Raw genomic sequence first — 20156 nt, forward strand, 5'->3', positions numbered from 1 at the left:
AGAAGACAAATTATAAGCAGTTCCAAACAACTTTTGGTATCTTTGGAGAGTAAGGAAATAGAAAAGTGACTCCATCATTTGAGGAGAGTATGATCTTCTGTTTTGCCCTTATGCAGTCATGAAAATTAACCTTGCAACACTTTTCTGATGTCCCTCCTCATCTACTCTCCCTTCCTCCCTTTTAATTTTCTCCCTAATTTGATGATGCTCTTTCACTAATCAGCAAGGGTAAACTGAAAAGTCAAGTGCAATCAGGAATTAAGCAAAAAGTGATTAGGATTTTAATTTAAGATTGCAAAATTAGAAGTCATGTTAAATGTAAATATATGTACCCTTTAAACCTATCAAGTATGTCTCTACAGTGGTTAAACTCCATTCTTTTTCTATATTGTTTATCTGATACTCCCTCCCAAACTCTGGCGTTTATTTTTTTTCTCAATATGAAATCAGCTCTTTGTGACCAAAGCATTACTTTCAATGATTTTCAGATGTTGTATAGTGAATTCCAGTCACAATCATTTAATAATTTTTTCACTGAACATAGACCAATCTGCCTTTCTCTTAGACTCCCAATCTATGAAATGATTGTAATATTAACCTTAACTGTACAGAAGATAGTTTCAGTGAATTAAAGTGAAAGAATAATACATGAACCATTTGGGGTACTTACTGAGATTAAAGATATTATGAATTAGAAAAGATCATAATATGTTGTCATATATACATTGATACCATATTATCACACTAGTTGTGATGCTAGAGTGTTACATATATAAAACCTTAGCCAAAAACACAACCTTGGTTAAGGAAGAAAGACTTGCCTTATTCTGAATCTCAAACTGTAGGATGTAGGGTTATTATGAAGCTCCAGAATGAAAAAAGTGAGATAACCCACATTTATATGCCACTTTAAAATTTACGGTGCATTTTCTCCACAACAGCCATTTGAAAGTGTTTGTTCAAGTATTATCACACCCAAACTAAATAGCACAGTTTGTAGAGTGGTGGTCCTCTAATCAAAGTTCAAAAGTTAGTTTATGAAATTTACTAGCTGTATGACCCTGAGTCAGTTACTTAACCTTTGAATTTTCTTATCTGTAAAATGGGGATAATACTAGCACCTATCTCACAGGGTTGCTGAGATAATATTTGTAAAGTGCTTTGCAAACTTTAAAGCACTATAAAAATGCTTTCTTTGTTGTTGTTGTGTTCTGTTGTGTCCTACTCATCATGACCTCATTTTAGGTTATTCTGGTGAAGACACTGGAGTGGTTTGTCATTTCCTTCTCCAGTTTATTTTACAGATGAGGAAACTGAGACAAACAAGGTTAAGTGATTTGCCCCCGATCAGATAGCTAGTAAGTGCCTGAGCCTGGATTTAAACTCAGGTCTTCCTGACTCCAGGCATGGAATCTATCTAATAAATAATAATCATTATTATTTTTTTACATTTGAAGAAACTAAGGATATGAGGGGCTAAATGACTCGCTTATTATCACCCAGCTTGTCAGTGTGATGCCTCTCTTGAGGGAGTATTCAAACACAGGTCTCCTATCACTAAGTCCAATATGATATGGGCTATTTCTTATGGTTTTAACAATGGATGACCAGTATTTTATATGGTCATATATCTATGGTTTACTAAAAATGAATATTCATTAGAAACTTCAAATAGAGAACAGATATAAACATGAAAAATATTATCTCTCATAGTTAATAGCACCTCAGTATAGTGAGTGACTGCTCCCTAGTAGGGGTGATTGTGATTTTTGTGACTCTTCTCAGTTGTGAATTGGAGATAGCAATAATGTACTTTGTCGTTAGGGTTTTTACATTAGGTCCTAGCTCTCTGTAAATTTGTGTGGTTTTATTAGTCTTACATTCAGGCATGAGAAAAACTGGTAGAATTTTAAGAGAGTCATGAACCTTGAGGACTGCACGATTTATATGATCAACAAATAGAATACTCAGTGTAGATTTTCAGAAACCTCAACCCTTGAAATATCACTTGAACATTTGGAGTCCATCTGAGATAAGCAAAGGAATACTGAATTTATAATCAGAAGGCATTGGATTGAGTCTAGGCTTGACTTATGGGAGATACGATCTTAGACAAGTAACTTCCCTCACTGGGCCACAAGCTCTTCATCTCTAAAACAGAGGTGTTGGACTAAATGACCTTTTCTTTTCAAATTTCAAAGATTCTATGTGTGTTGTTGATTATAGCTACCAAGAGAGGAAAAAAAAGAGGATGAGGTTGATTGTAGAGAGGCTTGATGACAAATAACTCTCCTACCATGTTATTATATATCAGGCCCTTTACTCTTTTCCTGTGTTAATAAGTTAATATAAAGATCTAGATAACTTAATGTGATGCTATTATTGTCTTATATCATAGATAAGGTGTCCTTACTATGGCAACAACCATGGTAAGGTATATTCATGAATTTCTCTCCAATGATCATTCTAAGAGGCCAGAAGGGAAAAAAAATACTCCTTCAATAAGGAAAAACACTAGCTAACAGCACTGTTTGCAGCAGTTCTTTTTGGGTAATAACGTAGAATCAAAGAATTTCAGTGTTGGAGGGACCTTAGCAGTGATGAGGTTTAAAGAATACCTCCTATGCCATCTCTAATAAATCATTATCCAAATTTGCCTTAAAGACCTTCAGTGGGGTTGGAACCAAGGCATTGGAGTAGAGGTAGCAACCCAGGTGAAAACTCCTGTCATTCCCCACCAAATAAATTAAAATAACTCCTCACATCAAATTTGGGAGTGGCAGTGCCCACAAAAGGTCAGAGTGGGACAAATTTCCGGACTAATACAACATAGGTCAGCAAGAGAGATCTGTGACATTGGGCTTGGAGCCAGCCTAGACCACAACAGCAATACCAGAGGTGAGCATTGGAGGAAGCCACAAATGTAGGAGCAGAAGTAACAGCTTCAGGAGCTCTCAGCCTAGGGATGTTAAGGGGGTTAGACAACTGGTCAGAAAGAGATTAAAAATTATCTTTTGCTGACAATAGGCGCAGCTGGTGCTGATTGGCAATTCTGTTGCCCATTCATGGTTCTGGGTCACAGTTCCAAAGCAAGAGGAGTGCTAGTGGTTGTCACAAGAGAGTGGCAACCTTGATCATGGGTTCAAGGCAAAATACAAGCACTTAGAATTCACAATTTCAGGAGAACAAATGACCTCGTTTGAGAGGCAAGAGGAGCACTAGTGCTTGAAACTAAAGGTAAACACAGTTCCTTGCTGGTAAAGATCAGAGCAGAGAGCAGAAATATTCACACCATTCTTTGGATCACACCAGTTTGGAAGGACTGAAAATTTGCAGAACCTTAAAATTAGCTCTAAAAACACCAGCACAAAAAAGCTACACCCCATTACCAGATGAGCAGAGCCCAACTTTAACATATAGTTCAAAGCCAAGAAATAGGCTAAAAAAATAAAAAAATAAAAAAGAACTTGAACATAAGTCTACTACAGTGGTGGGGAAGACCAAGACAAAATCCAAGAAAAAAACAACAATGTGAAAACAGCTATAAACAAATTCTGAAAGCAAAATGATAATTAGACACAAGACTAATAGAAATTCCTGAAAAAAAATTAAAGAAATGAGTGATGCAAGGAAATTATGAAAAGAAAATGAATAACTAGGCAAAAGAGGTACCAAAAATGCTAAGGAGATAACACCTTTAAAACAGAATTGGCCTAAGGGTAGAAGAGCCACAAGAGCTCATTGAAGAATATAATTCTTTAAATTTATAATTGGGTAAATGGAAGCTCCTGGCTCCATGGAACATGAAGAAACAATAAAACAAAGTCAAAAGGATGAAAAACTAGAAGAAAGTATGAATTATTTCATTAGAAAAACTACTAACCCAAAAAATAAGGTGAGATAATTTAAGAATTATTATACTACATGAAACCAATGATCAAAAATAGAGCATAGACATCATATTTCAAGAAATTATAAAGGAAAACTTCCCTAACATCTCAGATGCAGAGGGAAAAATACAAGTCAAAATAATCCATTAATCATCCCCTAGAAGAGATCACAACATGAAAACTCCCAGGAATATTATAGCCAAATTCCAGAATTATCAGGCCAAGGAGAAAACACTGCAAGCAGCCAAAAACAAAGAACTAAAATATCATGAAAGCACAGTGAGGATCACACAAGATTTAGCAGCTTCCATATTAAAGAAACAGAGGACTTGGAATAGGCAGTTCTGGAAGGTAAAGGATCTAGGATTACAACCATGAACAACCTACCTAAAAAAATTTAGTAAAATTCTTCAGGGGAAAAATAGACATTTCATGAAACATGGAACTTTCAAGCCTTCCTGATGAGAAGACCAGAACTAAATAGAAAATTTGACATTCAAACACAACTCAACAGAAGGGTAAAAGCAAAAAATGAAAGAGTAATCATTTAAACTTCTTATTTTCTTATATGAGAAGGTGACACATGTAACTCCTAAGAACTCTGTTATCATTACCATTATTAGGGTAGTTAGAAGGAGTCAACATAGACAAAGGGTGTGAGTGTGAATTGATTGTGTTGGAATGATCTCAAAAAAATGAAAGATTGAGAAAGAGGGATGCACTGAGAGAAGGAAGAAAGGAGAGATAGAATGGGGAAATTTTAATCACATGAAAGAGATATGCAAGGGGGTGATTTTAAAGTAGAGGAAGAAGTAAGAAGGTGGAGGGAAATGCTTTAATGTCACTCTCAATGGAAGTGGTTCAAAGACAGAATAACTTCAATATCAGTTTGATATAGAAATCTATCATTCCTAGCAGGGAAGTAGGAGGGTAAGGAAATAGGTGAGATCAGTGGTGGGGGTGATAAAAGGAAGGGTGGCTTAAGGGAAAAAAGTGGTTAGATGCAAAATAGACTCTTTAGATTTTAGGATAAACAGAAAGAAATGAAAATAATTTGAAGAAAGTAGTATGGAGGGATAAAGTAATCATATATGTGAATGGGGTGAGCTTAGTCATAAAACAGAAACAAATAGCATAATGGAATAGAAACCATAATTCAACAATATGTTGTTTACAAGAGACACACTTGAAATGGAAGGACACATACAGAGTTTAAATCAAGGGCTAGAGAAGGCTCTATTGTGCTTAAGCTGAAGTTAAAAAGGCAGGAGGAGCAATCATAATCTCAGACAATGGAAAAATAAAAATAGACCTAATTAGAAGAAGAGGGGAAACTACATTTTTGCCAAAAGGTGCCATAGACAATGAAGTAATATCAATTTTTTAAATCAGTTTTCTCACCTCATTTCTCAAATATAAAGAAAACTGAGTGAAATTTTTCGAATGAGAGGAATTCCCCAATTGGCACATGGCCTAAATATATGAATAGGCAATTTTCAGGAAAAGAAATCAGATTATCTATAGCCATATTAAAAAAATGTTTTAAATAACTATTGATTAGAGAAATGCATATTAAAACAAATTTGAGGTACCACCACACCTATAAGAAATGACAAATGCTGGAGAATAGGAGGGAAAATAGGTATATCAATAAATTGGTGGATTTATGAACTAGTCCAACCATTCTTGAGAACAATTTGGACCTATACCCATAGGACTAACAAACTATTTCTTACACTTTGACATAGCAATACCATTATGGGTTGTGTACCCCAAAGAGATCAAAGAGAAAAGAAACAGACCTATGCATATAAAATTATTCATGGCCACTTTTTTGTAGTGGCAAAGAACTGAAAATTAAGGGGATGTTCAGCAATTGGGGAATGGCTGAACATGTTGTGGCATATGATTAGGATAGAGTACTATTGTGCTATAAGAAATAACAAAGGGTTTGGTTTGAGAAAAAAAATGGCAAGACCTATATGAACTGATACAAAGTAAAACAGGAAGAGCTAGGGGGTCATTGTGCTTGGTAATAGTATTGTTGTAATGATGATCAACCACAAAAGACTTGTCTACTTTGATTCAGTGATATGAAACAATCCAAAGGACTGCTGATTAAAAAGAGCTATCCATCTCCATAGAAAGAACTGATGAACTCTGAGTGCAAATTGAAGTATAATTTTTTCGGTTTATTTTTTACTTTTCTTTTTGGCAATGTGGCTAATATGGGAATGTTTTACATGAATTCACATATATGTCATTTTCCTTGCATTCTCAGTAGATAGTGGAGGGGGTTTGGAACTCAAAATATAAAAAGACAAGAATCTTAAAAATAAATAATAATTTAAAAATAAACAAACAATAAAACAGAAAAACAAAATTACCTCCAGTGAGAATAAACTTACTATGTCACCTGGAGGACCATTACATTTTTGTATAGTTTTAATTGTTAGGAAGTTTTTTTTTTTATTTATATCAAACATAAATGTTGCTTTTTGCAACTTCTAATAACAACTCCAAGTTCTGATGTCTAAAATCAAGCAGAATAAGTTTAATACCTATTAATCCAGGAAAATTTTCATATATTTGAAGGTCATTATATTGTTTCCAAGCCTTTTTTTTAAGCTAAGCATTTCAAGTTTCTTCAAAAGATATTTGTGTGGCATGAACTTGAAGCCATTTAACATGTTAACTGTCTTCCTGTGGAATTTTTCTAAACTTAATTGCCTTCCTACACTGTGATGCTCTGAAATAAATGCAATACTTCAGATGTTTTCTAATCAGTGTAGTTTACAGGCAAACTAATTTTCTTATTGCAAAAACTGTAATTCTCATTCCAAGTTTGCATTAGCTGTTGTTTTCTCTTATTCCACATTGTCCATTACTATTGAGTGAGTATTCCATTAAAAATACTTAGACACAGTGAGCAGAGCCAAGAAGGCAGAGGGGAAGGAGTGTTATAACTGAATTTCCTAACTTTCCACTCCAAATGACTTTAAATTATTGCCTCAAATCAAATCCTAGGGTGGCATAGCCAAAAAAAAAATTGGGGTGAGACATCTTTCCAGCCCAAGAAAACTTTAGAAATTGGAATGAGATGTCTGTGACACTGAGATGGAGGCTGGACCAGAACACAGGTAGTTGTGGAACATGGAGGCAGCTGTGAAAGCAGCAGTTTAAGGAGCTCTTCACCCAGAGACAATAAGGAGATTGCACTTCTGGTGAGAAATAGATTAAAGAGTACTGTGTGCTATCATTGGCACAGGACAGTTACTATTTGGCAGTTCTATTGTCTATACCCAGTTCTGGGTCACACTTCTTGAGGATAGAAGAGAGCTTAAAGTCACAAGAAAGCAGAAGCCCTGGTTTCAGTTACAATGCAGAAAGGAGTACTAACACTTGTGGGTAGAAGGGAGAAGAGGCCCTTTCTGTGCAAGAACTAGAGAAGTCATCAGGAGAGCAATGATCATACCTCTCCCCAGATCACACTATCTTGGAAGCACTGAAAAACTATAGACCCATGAGAAACAGCTCTGAAAATAGCAGAGTAAAAGCAAACAAACAAAACCTGAAGCTTTGGGCAGTGACTAATCCTCCATAGGTGAGCAGAGCTAAAGAAAGCAAAAAGAAAAAAAAATGATTTTAAAAAACAAATGAGAGTAGTAGAGGGAAAATCAGGAAAAGAAGTGAGAGTGATGCAAGAAAATTATGAAAAGAGAATTAGCAGCTCAGGAAAAGATGCACAAAAATGCTGAGGAAAATAACACCTTAAGAAACAGAATAGGGCAAATGTCAAAAGAAGTACAAACCTCGCTGAAGAAAAGAAATCCTTAAAAACCATAAGTGACTAAAGGAGAAGGGGAGAAGAGGCACAAAAATTCACTGAAGAAAATAAAAAAGGCAAAAGAATGAAAAAAATAAGAAGAAAATGGGAAATATCAGAAAAATAAATAACTGAGGAAAGATAATTTAAGAATTATTGGAGTACATGAAACCTATCTTATTTAAAGAAATTATAAAGGAAAAGAAAAGTGCCCCAATATCCTAGCAGAGCTTTTTCTGCTCTTTTCTGCTCATGACCCCTTTTCCACTACTTAATCTGTGGGTCAAAATTACCCACAGTTCAAGAAGCGCTATACGTAGAAACTAAAATATTAATTGAAAGAATTTACTTCTAATATTAAATAAGTCCCAAAACAAAAACTCTTGGGCATACTATAGACAAATTCTAGTTCTCTGAGTGAAGAAAAAAATACTACATCAGGAAAGAATTTAAAAATCATGGAGCTACAATAAGGATCATACAAGATTTAGCAGCTACTATAATAAAGAAGCAAAGAGTTTGGAATATCATAATGTGGAAAACAAAGGAGCTCAGATTACAAAAAGAATATGTATCCAGGAAATTTTACTATAAAATTCTGGAGTTGGAGGGTGGAGCAGATGGACACAATGAAATATGACTTCTAATAATAGTCAATAGAAGAGATTAGTGATGAGTATAAACGTTGACATTCAAACACATGACTCAAGAGAAGCATAAAAAGGTAAACATGAAAGAGAAATAATAAGGAAGTAAATAAGGTAAAGCAATTTACATTTTTGAATGGGAAGATAATATAGGTAACTCCTAAGAATTTTATCATTATTAAGGCAGGTAGAATTACTCTATAGAAATGGAAGATAGATTCATAAGTCCATTCTATTGAGATGATTTTTAAAAATGGAGGATTTCAAAAGAGGGATGAACTTCAAGAAGAGGGAAGGGAGAGCAATAATGGGGGAAATCATTTCACATAATGGAGGTGCACAAGAAAGAGCTTTCAGTGGAGGGGAAAATGGGGAGCATGAGCAATGCTTGAATCTCACTCTCACTAAACAGGTTCAAAGAGGGAAGAATATATACACAGAGTCATTTAGGTATAGAAGTAAGAGAAGGGGTGATAAGAGGGAAGGAAGATTGAAAGATTGAAAAAGTCAGAATCAAAAGAGACTTCTAAAGAGAGGGTAAAAAAGAGAAAGAAGGACAGACAGAAGAAAATAGGAAAGAGGGAAATACACATTTAGTAATCATAATTGTGAATGGGATGAACTCACCCATAAAATGGAAATGTTTAGCAAAATGGATTAGAAACAAGAATCAAACAATATGTTGTTTACAAGAAACACAGCTGAAACAGAAAGACACACTAAGTTAAAATAAGGGGTTAGAGCAGAATCTACTTTGCTTCAGTTGAAGTAAAAGAAGACAGCAATGATGATCTCAAACAAAGCAAAAGCAAAAATAGACTTACTTAAAGAAGATAATCAGGAAAATTACATCTTGCTAAGAGGTGCCAGAGACAATGGAGTAATATAAATACTAAATATATGCACCAAATTTCATTGCATTAATATTCTTGAAAGAAAAATTAAGTGAGTTATAGGAAGAAATATTCAGCAAATCTGTACTAGTAGGAGACCTCAAATTTCACCTGCAAGAAATAGAAAATCTAACTATAAAAAAAAGAAATAAAGAGATGAAGAAAATTAGGAGAGTTAGATACAATAAATCTCAGGAGAAAATTGAGTAGGAATACTCAAAAGTATGCTTTGTTCTCAGCAGTACATGGCACCTCCAGAAAAACCAACAATCAAGTCATAAAAACCTCTCAAAAATGCAGAAAAATATTAAATGCACCATTTTCAGGCCATATTTTAATAAAAATTACATTCAATAAATGGTCTTGGAAGCACAGATTACAATTGTTTGAAAACTAAAACATCTGACCATAAAGAATGGTTGGGTCAAAGAACAAATGATTGAAATGATGATTTCATTAAAAAGAATTATGATACTGTGGCAACATACTGATATTAATGATATGCAGCCAAAGTAATACTTATGGGAACAGGTTTATGCATAAGTACTCATATCAATAGAATTCAGAAAGAAGAGAGCAATGAATTTGTCATAAACTAAAAACTAAACCCAAAAAGAAGGAAAAAAATTCCCAATTAAACACCAAAATAGAAATCCTGAAAATTAAAGACAGTTTAATAAAATTGAATGTAAAAACTCATGAAATTAATAAACAAATCATTGGCTACTTTCATGAAAAATACAACAATAATATAAATAAAAATTGATAATTTTATTAAAAAGAAATAAAAACAAATTACCAGTATCAAAAATAAATGAGTGAATGCACCATAGAACTGAAATTAAAACAATTATTAAGAGTTATTTTGCCCAATCATATAGCAATAAAATGACAATCTAAGTGAGATAGATGAATATTTACAAAAATATATCTTTCCCAAAATAATGAAAGAGGAAGTAGAATACTTAAATAAACTACACTTGGAAAGAGAAATGGATCGAGCTATAAATAAGCTCACTAATATAAAATCCCCATAATCGGATGTACTAACAAGTGAATTTTACCAAATATTTAAGGGAAAAAAAATCCAATACTATATAAATTATTTGAAAAAATAGGTAAATGAGTGCATTCCTTTCATGGAACAGATATAGTTTTGATACATAAACTAGGGAATGGAAAAACAAAGAAAGAAAACTACAGATCATTGTGCTTAGTGTATGCTGAGGCAAATTTTTAAAATAAAATACTAACAAGAACACTACAGCAATTATATCATTAAGGAAAAATTTATGACCTCAAAGAGGACCTTGAAGATGCCTGAATGGTCCTGAATCACAGAATATAATGAATTCTCTAGTTAGAAGGCAGAGGAAGTATAACATTTATTTATACTCCAAAGGATCAGACCCAAGGACCAATGCGCCCAATTTGATATTGTGGCAACATACCAAAACCAATAAGGCCACCTCACTATAGTAACAAGGAAGTTGCAACAATATATTACAGCAGCAAGCCAGACCATACTTGTGCTGCCCCTCAATGCTAGGACCCTCCTATAAGAAGACCATTCACAAGTCCTAAATCCCTGCTCAGCACTCTTTCCTGTGGCTCCACTAACTCCAAGTTCTGAAGCTCCCTCTTGTGTTCAGCCCTCTCTTTTCTGCACACTCCGGAAGCTGGCCCTCAGTTCCTGAATCCTGCACTCTCAGTCATCAGTTTGTCAGGTTCTTATTTCTAGTTCTCCATTTCTCAGTTTCTGCTGCTTCTGCTCCTCCATTTCTCGGCTTCTTCAGCTTCTGCCATTTCCAAGCTCTGTTCTCTCTTTTTGTACAATCCTTAGCTGACACCTGATTGACTAGAGCTCAGGCATGTGCCTTTGGCTCTGATCTTAGCAAGTCCCCTTTGGGCCCTGAGGGCTTCCTGCCTGTTTCAAACTAGCTAATTACTTTGCTAATTGGCCTGGGGTCTCACACTTAATCAGTTAAAGTGTGTGGGCCTCTCTCTAATCAGACCTCCCTTTGTTGGACCCATCAAAAGCCTCACCTAAAACCTATTCAATGGGCAAGAAAGATCTTTTCACTTACTGATCAATATACCACAAAAAATCACACATAATGACCACTTGGAATTTGTACCAGGCTAGTTCAACAGTAGTAAAATTAAAATCATAATTGTCCTTTTTCATGTGTATGTATATTTCTTTAGTTTCAGATTTATTTTTAACATTTTCCAATTACATGTAAAATTATTTAACATTCTTTTTTTTTAATTTTGAATAGCAAATCCCCTTCCACCTGATTTTCACTCCGCCCTTAAGATAAGCAATTCGTAATCGATTATACATGTGCAGCCATGTAAAACACATTTCTATATTAGCTGTGTTGTGAAAGAAAATGTGGACCAAAAACAAACAAAGCCAAGAAAAATAAAGTCTTTAAAAAATATGCTTTCATCTGCATTTAGACTCCATCATTTCTTTCTTTGGAGGTGTATAGCATTTTTTATCATGAACTCTTTTGGACTTAGAACATTTTATTGCTGAGAGTAGCTAAGTCATTCACAGTAGGTGATTGTATAATATTTCTGTTACAGTGTACAATGTGCTCTTGGTCCTGCTCATTTTACTTTGCCTAAGTTGATATAATTCTTTCCAAGTTTTTCTGAAAGCACACTGCTTGTCAAATCTTATAGCACAATAGTATTCCATCACAATCATATAACTCAACTTGTTCAGACATTCCCTAATTAATGGGCATACCCCCAATTTCTAATTCTTTGCCATTGCTAAAAAAGCTTCTGCAAATATCTTTGTACATATAAGTCTTTCTTTTTTAATCTCTTTGAGATACAGACCTAGTAATGCTATTCCTGGGTCAACCAAAAAGCAGTTTTATAGCTTTTAGAGTATACTTCTAATTGTTCTACAGAAGGGTTAAATCCATTCACAACTCTACCAACAGTGCATTAGTGTCCCAAATTTCCTACATCCCATCCAATATTTGTCATTTTCATTTTATGTCATATTAGCCAATTTAATAGATTTGAGGTGGTGCCTTAAAAATGTTTTAATTAGCATTTCTCTAATCAAAAGTGATTTAAAGAATTTTTTCTTAAGCCTATAGATAGCTTTGATATCTTTGTCTGAAAACTGCCTATTCATATTATTTTGACTGCTTAGTTATTCATGGACTAATCATTTTATTTTATTTTATTTTATTTACTAATTTTAGCCAGTTTCTATATATTTGAAATATAAGGGCTTTATCAAAGAAATTCATGGTAAATTTTTCTTCCAGTTTTCTGCTTTCCTTCTAATCTTGTTTGTACTGTTTTTGTTTGTGGAAAAAAAAAAAACCCACTGTTTAATTTCATCAAAATTATCTATTTTACATCCCATACTTCTCTCTATCTATAATTGGATCATAAATTCTTCCCTTATTATTCCAGGCTCCCCCAAGTTGCTTATTGTAGCACCTTTCATGTCTAAATCATTGATCCATTTTGAACTTATCCATAGATGAGATGTTGTTCTATACGTAGTTTCTGCCAAACTGCTTTCTAGTTTTCACAGTAGTTTTGTCAAATAGTGAATTCTCATCCCAGAAGTTAGGGTCTTTGAGTTCATCAAACACATGATTACTAAAGCCATTTAGTACTGTATATTGTGTACCTATCCATTCCCCTAATCCACTATTTTATTTCTAAGCCAGTGCCAAATTATTTTGATGATGACTGCTTTTTAATAAAGTTTGAGATCTGGTAAAGCTAGGCCAATTCCTGCACTTTTTTTTCCACTGATTCCCTTAATATTCTCAACCCTTTCATTCTATGAAATGAACTTTGTTATTTTTTCCTACTCCATAAAATATTTTTTGATAGTTTGATCAGTATGGCAAAAAACAAGTAAATTAAGTTAGGCAGAATTTTCATTTTTATTGTATTTACTCAGCCTACCCACAAATAATTAATATTTTTTCAATTGTTTACATCTCACTTCATGTGAAAAATGTTTTCTAATTGTGTTCAGATAGTTCCTGAGTTTGTCTTGGTAGGGAGTTTTTCAAGTATTTCATATTACCTAGTTATTTCAAATGGGATTTTTCTTCCTAATCTTTCCTGCTGTTTTTGTTGGTACTATATAGAAATGATGATCATGTATGTAGATAGATGTTATATCCTTCAAGTATACCATCATATAATCTGAAAAGTGATAGTTTTGTTTCCTGTAATATCTTCTGATTTGTTCTATTTATTTTTCTTCCCATTGCTACAGCATGCAATTCTAGTACAATATTGAATAATAATGATGAAAATGGGCATGTTTATTTCACCTATGATTTCACTGTGATGGCTTCTAGCTTACCCCAAATGTGGAAAATTCATGATGTTTTAGATAGACACTATTTATTATTTTAAGGAACTATCCTTTTAGTCCTATGCTTTCTTGGGTTTTTAATATGAATGAGTGTTGTGTTTTGTCAATTTTTTTCTACATCTATTAAGGTAATCAAATGATTTTTGTTGGTTTTTCTATTGATGTGGTAAGTTATGATGGTAATTTTCCTAATATTGAACCAGCTCTGCTTTCCTGATATAAATCCCAACTGTTCATTATGTATAAACTTCATGTTATCTGGCTATATTTCCTGGCTAATATATTATTTTAAAATTTTGAATTAAGATTTAATAAAATTTCTGTAAGGAAATTGGTCTATAATTTTCTTTCTCTGTTTTTGCATTTCCTGGTTTAGGTATCAGCAGGAAACCTGGAAGGAATCTGGTAGGATTCATTCTATACACATTTTTTCAAAGAAAATCATATAGTATTAGAACTAATTGTTCTTTAAATATTTGACAGAATTCACTTGTGAATCCATTTCGTCCTGGGGATATTTTCTTGAGGAGTCCATTGATGGATGGTTCTACTTTTTTTTCTAAGATATGGTTATTTAAGTATTCTATTTCCTGTTCTGTTGATCTAAGGAATTAATAATTTTTTTGTAATTTTTAATCTATTCGTATATATGCACACAAATATATGTGTATAAATGTATGTGTCTATACATACACACACACACATACATAAGTGGGCAAAATAATACTTTTTTTCCACTAATCCCTATAAGATTGTTTTTTTTTTTTTTTTTTACAAAACACCCTTGTTTATTTATACACAGCTTTTTAAAACACATATTGTGTAAAAGGTAGTACACTTAATGATTAAAGAAAGAATAAATGTAAAAAGAAGTGGTGAAGTTCAGTTTCAAAGTTCTCATAAGGAAAAAGAATTTTCCAGCCAATATCTGTTATCATCCCATTTTTCTGTTTATAAGAAACTGTTAATATCACTTGCAAATATTTCTAAGGAATTTCTGTCCATTATATAAGTTTACAAGCCAAAAATAAACACTTCCGTCTTAAAGAAATGACAATTTTACATTCCTTTTAATTTTTTAACTTTTTATTTTCCTTTTTTTAGATATATAATGTTTATTTTATTTTTAGTTTACAACACTCATTTCCACAAGCTTTTGAGTTCCAAATTTTTTCCGCCCCCCACTCTTCCCCCTTCCCTCCCAACACAGCATGTGACCTGATATGTTCTACATATACCTTCACATTAAACTTATTTTCCCAATATTCAAGTTGTAAAGGAGAATTATAACCAATGAAATGAATCATGAGAAAGATAAAACAAAACCAAAAATAAAATAAAAAGGAGCAAACAGTATGCTTCAATCTGCATTCAGACGACGTAATTTTTTCTATGGATGTCGATAATCTTTTCCATCATGAGTCTTTTGGAGCTTAGTGCCTTGCATTGTTGAGAAGATCCAAGTCTATCAAAGTTAGTCTTCACAGAAGCAATCTGTCTGTGGTTGTGAATGATGTTCTCCTTGTTCTGCTCCCTTCACTGATCATCAGATCATACAAGTTTCTCCAGGTTCTTAAGAAGTCCATCTGCTCCTCATTTCTTACAGCACAATAATATTCCATTACATTCATATACCACAATTTCTTTAGCCATTCCCCAAGTGATGGGCATCCCCTTGATTTCCAATTCTTTGCCACCACAAAAAGAGCTTCTATAAATATTTTTGTACATATGAGTCCTTTTTTTTCACCTTGTATGATCTCTTTGGGATATAGCCCTAGAAGTTGTATTGCTGGGCCAAATGGTATGCACTTTTTTATAGCCCTTTGTGTATAGTTCCAAATTACTCTCTAGAATGGTTCAGTAGTTCACAACTCCACCAACAATGCACTATTGTTCAAATTTCCCCACATCTTCTCCAGCATTTACCATTTTCCTGTTTTGAAATGTTAGCCAATCTGACAGGAGAGATATGGTACCTAAGAGTTGTTTTGATTTTCATTTCTTTAATCAGTAGATATTTAGAGCATTTTTCATATGACTATAGATATCTTTAATTTCTTCCTCTGAAGATTGCCTCTTTATATCCCCATTTATCAATTGGGGAATGACTTTTATTCTGATAAATTTGATGCTGTTCCCTGCACATTTTAGAGATGAGGCCTTTGTCAGAGACAATAGTTGAGAACATTCTTTCCCCATTTTCTTCTTCCCTCCTAATCTTTGTTGCATTGGCTTTGTTTGTATGAAAACTTTTCAATTTAATGTAATTGAAATAATCCATTTCTGCCTTTCTGCACTGGATTGTGAGGTTTTTATGCCCTAGTACATGGACAATTTTTTGTGTATTTGCCATGTGCTGCTGAAAAAAGGTAGAAGTCAACCATTTATTAGACACCAGAGTACCTCATCCCACAAGCCATTTATCCAGTCTATCACAGTAGCAAAACATTCTACATGCAATGTTACAACCTGGAGCCTCGCCATTCCAAAAGCTGGGGTTGTCCCCCAAAACAAACTCACAGTACAACTAAGTCAGCCTGTTCAGCTCTAACCATAATGAGGGCAGCCATTAGCAGCCATAACTGCTCTCTCTCTCAGCATTTCCTGTGACATAACTTCCTTTTCCTGTCAGGAAGCTCCTCCCACCACACAAGTCTTAGGCTTCCTGTGATGTAAGCACGTCACATGAACTATTAATGCATGGGAAAGATCTTCAAATCTAAATTGCTGCTACACCTTTTCAAATACCAATGAGAACTAAAATTGCCTTCTTCATTTCTACTCATTTGATGGAAAACAAAGCTAAGTAATTTACCCAACTGAGCTGACTGGATATATGACAAATTTATGATGTCTAATTCCAGCAAGAATTTTGCTCCCTCCTAATTGATTCTCTATTCTCTACTCTCTTAAAGCTTCCTAAAATATCTTCTTTCACCATTTCAATTGAAATTCTAGTTTGATAAGATAGTGAGAAAAAGAAAGCTATCCATTTTGAGTTTGCTCTTCTTCCCTACTTTTCTTCTTACCACATTATCTTCAGCTATGTTCTCCTTTACTTTAATCTTTAATAAAAGTTCTCAGAAAGGACACTATGTATATATCCCATCACTTTCTCTCTTCTCCAATACATGGTTCCAACTATTATTCCTTCTGTCTCTGTCTCTATCTCACTCTGTCTTCATCTCTCTTTGTGTCTCTGTCTGTCTCTGTCTCTGTCCCTCTCTCATCTTTAATCTCTGTGTCTCATCCTTAATATCTAGTAACTGGTTCCTTCCCTGTTGCTTGCAAGAAGTTTTAATTTTCCCCCATCCTTAAAAATAAAGCCCCTTCACTAGTTTCTGACATTTCTGCTAGCTGACATTCTGTGTCCCTGCTCCTTTTCCCCTTAAAATTTCCTTATACAAAATGTCTACCCATAGTTCCTCTGCTTCTACTTCTCTCAAATTTTTCTAATTCATTTACATTCTCACTTTTTACCTCATCACTCAATTAAAACTGTTGTCTCAAGGTTACTGATGATCTCAATAGTCAGATCTTATGTCCTTTTCCCATTTCTAACCTACTTGATTTATCTATAGCATTTGACACTACTGACAAATTTCTCCTCCAAGATCCTCTCTCCTCTCTGAATTACCATGACACTGCCCCCTTTCAGTTCCTACCACTATTCAGGCCCCTTTGTTTGAAATTCACCACGTCACAAACTTTAACTGTATATATTCCCCAAGACTTTGTCCTGAGATGTCTTTATTTTTCCTAGATACTCTCTCATTTAGTAACCTACCTAATCGATTATTGTTTCAATGATCACCTTTAAACACCTGACTCCCAGATTCACATATCAAGTACAAGCATCTCTCCTGATATCCTGTCTGAAATCACCAACTACCTATTGAACATTTCAAAGTGGATTATGCATAGGCATCTCCAACTGAATTTGTCCAAAAGAAAACTCATTATCCTTATCTCAGAACTTACCCTTCTTTTGAAATTCCCTGTTCATATCAAGCACACTACCAATATTCCAGTTCCCTATGAGGAAAAGTAATGGTATGCTGTATCATTTAACAATTAATATTACCCTGTAATGTTGCCATTTCCTTTACCAAAAACCGATGTCTTAATCTAGCTCACTAGGCCTTCTGGAGCAATGTGATCATTCTTAGCCTCAGGGCACTCTCTAGCTAACCACTTTAAATGGGGCCCTTGCCTCTATTTACAGATAACAGAGAATCAGCTTGATCTAGGCCCTCCCTAGAAGACAACTCTTAGGTCTCCTTCTTAAAATTATGCGTGATTCAAGAGGTCATATGGCAGTGGGAAGGGGGAACCAGATTGGGATGGTTCTGATTTTCTGGCCAAGATTAATGAGGGCATCTGAGGCCCATAAAGCAATTAGCATTCCTTAATTGTCAGAGAGGCACATGATTAGCTACACCTGAAAGCCAACCTACTTTCCCCATTGGACCTATGGGAAATAGGGGATGAGGTTCCCACAGCTACCAAAAACTTCAACCTTTCACTAGAGATTGCTTTTCCTAACAGAGTAACCATGGAATAAATCATAAAATGAAGTACATAAAATAAAAGTGGTCACATGAAAACATTTTTCTCCTTAGTAATTCCCTAACATTCTGTGACCTTTTATGCTAACATCTTAACAACAACAAAAAACCTCAATGATTTCAGACAACATTCACTTTTCATAACACATGCAATCTGCAATATAATAAATACTGTACAGAAGGTAAAATTCTTAACCTTAAAACATTTTTAACCTGAATCTTATTTTCCACTGTGTCCTATGGCAGTGTGAGGGCATTGTACTATGTAGTATACTGTTGTAAACTTCTCTACCTTGGCTGCCCTCTGGCAACCAAGGGAGAGGTTGTTGGGATTTAGTCACTTCTGTCAGAAAACACTGAGATTGGCAAGGTCTTGATATCACTTCTGACAATCTATTTTTCATGGCTGGTTAAATGGAGTTAGAGATCACGAAGGAGGAATAAGCTTGATTAGATCAGTGAGGGTATAATTGGAGAAAAAAAATTGAGTTTTAAAGGCAAACAAAGAGCATATGCAGTGAATTCATAGGGAGCTCTTTATTCTACAATGGCCTGGTGAATAACACCAGGGAAGCACCTAGTAGTATACTAGCTGCTCCAAAAACTTGTATGCATCAGGCCTATCTTTTTTTCTCTATTGTGTGTAGCCCAAAATGTGTGAGGTTGCCAATGCAAAAGTGAAAATGATTTTACTAATAAAATCACACAATGCTTGAAGTCATGAAAATTAAACATGTGCATGTTGAGGAGTGACTATTTTCTTCATATGCGTTTCCTATAAAATTATACATGTGATCTTCCATATTAGAAGATAATTTCCTTTAGTGTTGGAACCATTTTTTTTCATATTTACATCCCCAGTGTCCTACAGGTTTATTCTTACCTCTTTTCTTTTTGTCTTTTTCTTTTCTTTTCACCTAAGGAGGGAGATATAGTCATTTGGGAGATCTCTGGGTCTGACTTTTCTTTCTTCTTATTCTCTTTCATGCTCTGTTCCTCCCTCTACTCTCTGTTCTAGGAAGCTAATTGACACAATGTGAAGAATTTTGGACTTAGATATACGAAGTCCTGAGTTCAGATGTGATCACAAACATTTGCTAGTAATATGACACTAGAGAAGTCACTTAATCTCTCTATAGTTCAATTTCATCATATTTAAAATGGGAATAATAATGCCTACATCCCAAGATTATTGTGAGGTTAAACACTAGATAATATTTGTACAGCACTTTGTAAACCTTAAAATGCTATATGAATGGTGGCAGGAGAAGGAGGAGGAGAGACAAAGAAGGAGGAGGAGGAAGAGAAGAAGAAGAAGAAGAAGAAGAAGAAGAAGAAGAAGAAGAAGAAGAAGAAGAAGAAGAAGAAGAAGAAGAAGAAGAAGAAGAGGAGGAGGAGGAGAAAGAGGAGGAGAAGAAAAAGAAGAAGAGGAAGAGGAGAGGAAGAAAAAGAAGAAGAAGAAGAAGAGGAGGAGGAGGAGGAGGAGGAGGAGGAGAGGAAGAAGAAGAAGAAGAAGAAGAAGAAGAAGAAGAAGAACAGGAGGAGGAGGAGGAGGAGGAGGAGAAGAAGGAGATGAAAAGAAGGAGAAGGAGGAGCAGGAGGAAGAGGAGAAACAGGAGAAGGAGGAGAAAAAAGAGAAGAGGAAGAAGCTGAAGAAGAGGAAAAAGAAGAGGAGGAAGAAGAGGAGGAAGAGCAGAATTCTATGCTATAAGATGACTGTGCTCTTCAATGGAACAAGGTAACTTTGCAAAGGAAGGAGTGGCTTCTGTCCTCTGAAGAACAACCCCAACAGCTATCAAAGAATTGAGGGATGTAACAGCTGACTTCACCTGAAAGTAGTGAGGGTACCTGTACCTTTTTCAGAATGAGATTTAAAATGGTGTAATACTGTAAAATTACAAAAATCTGTCCTACCTGAGACTTCCAGTTTCTAAATCAAATGTGGCCTAAC

The sequence above is a fragment of the Trichosurus vulpecula genome, chromosome 3 (genome assembly GCF_011100635.1).
Source record: "Trichosurus vulpecula isolate mTriVul1 chromosome 3, mTriVul1.pri, whole genome shotgun sequence".
Lineage (NCBI taxonomy): Eukaryota > Metazoa > Chordata > Mammalia > Diprotodontia > Phalangeridae > Trichosurus > Trichosurus vulpecula.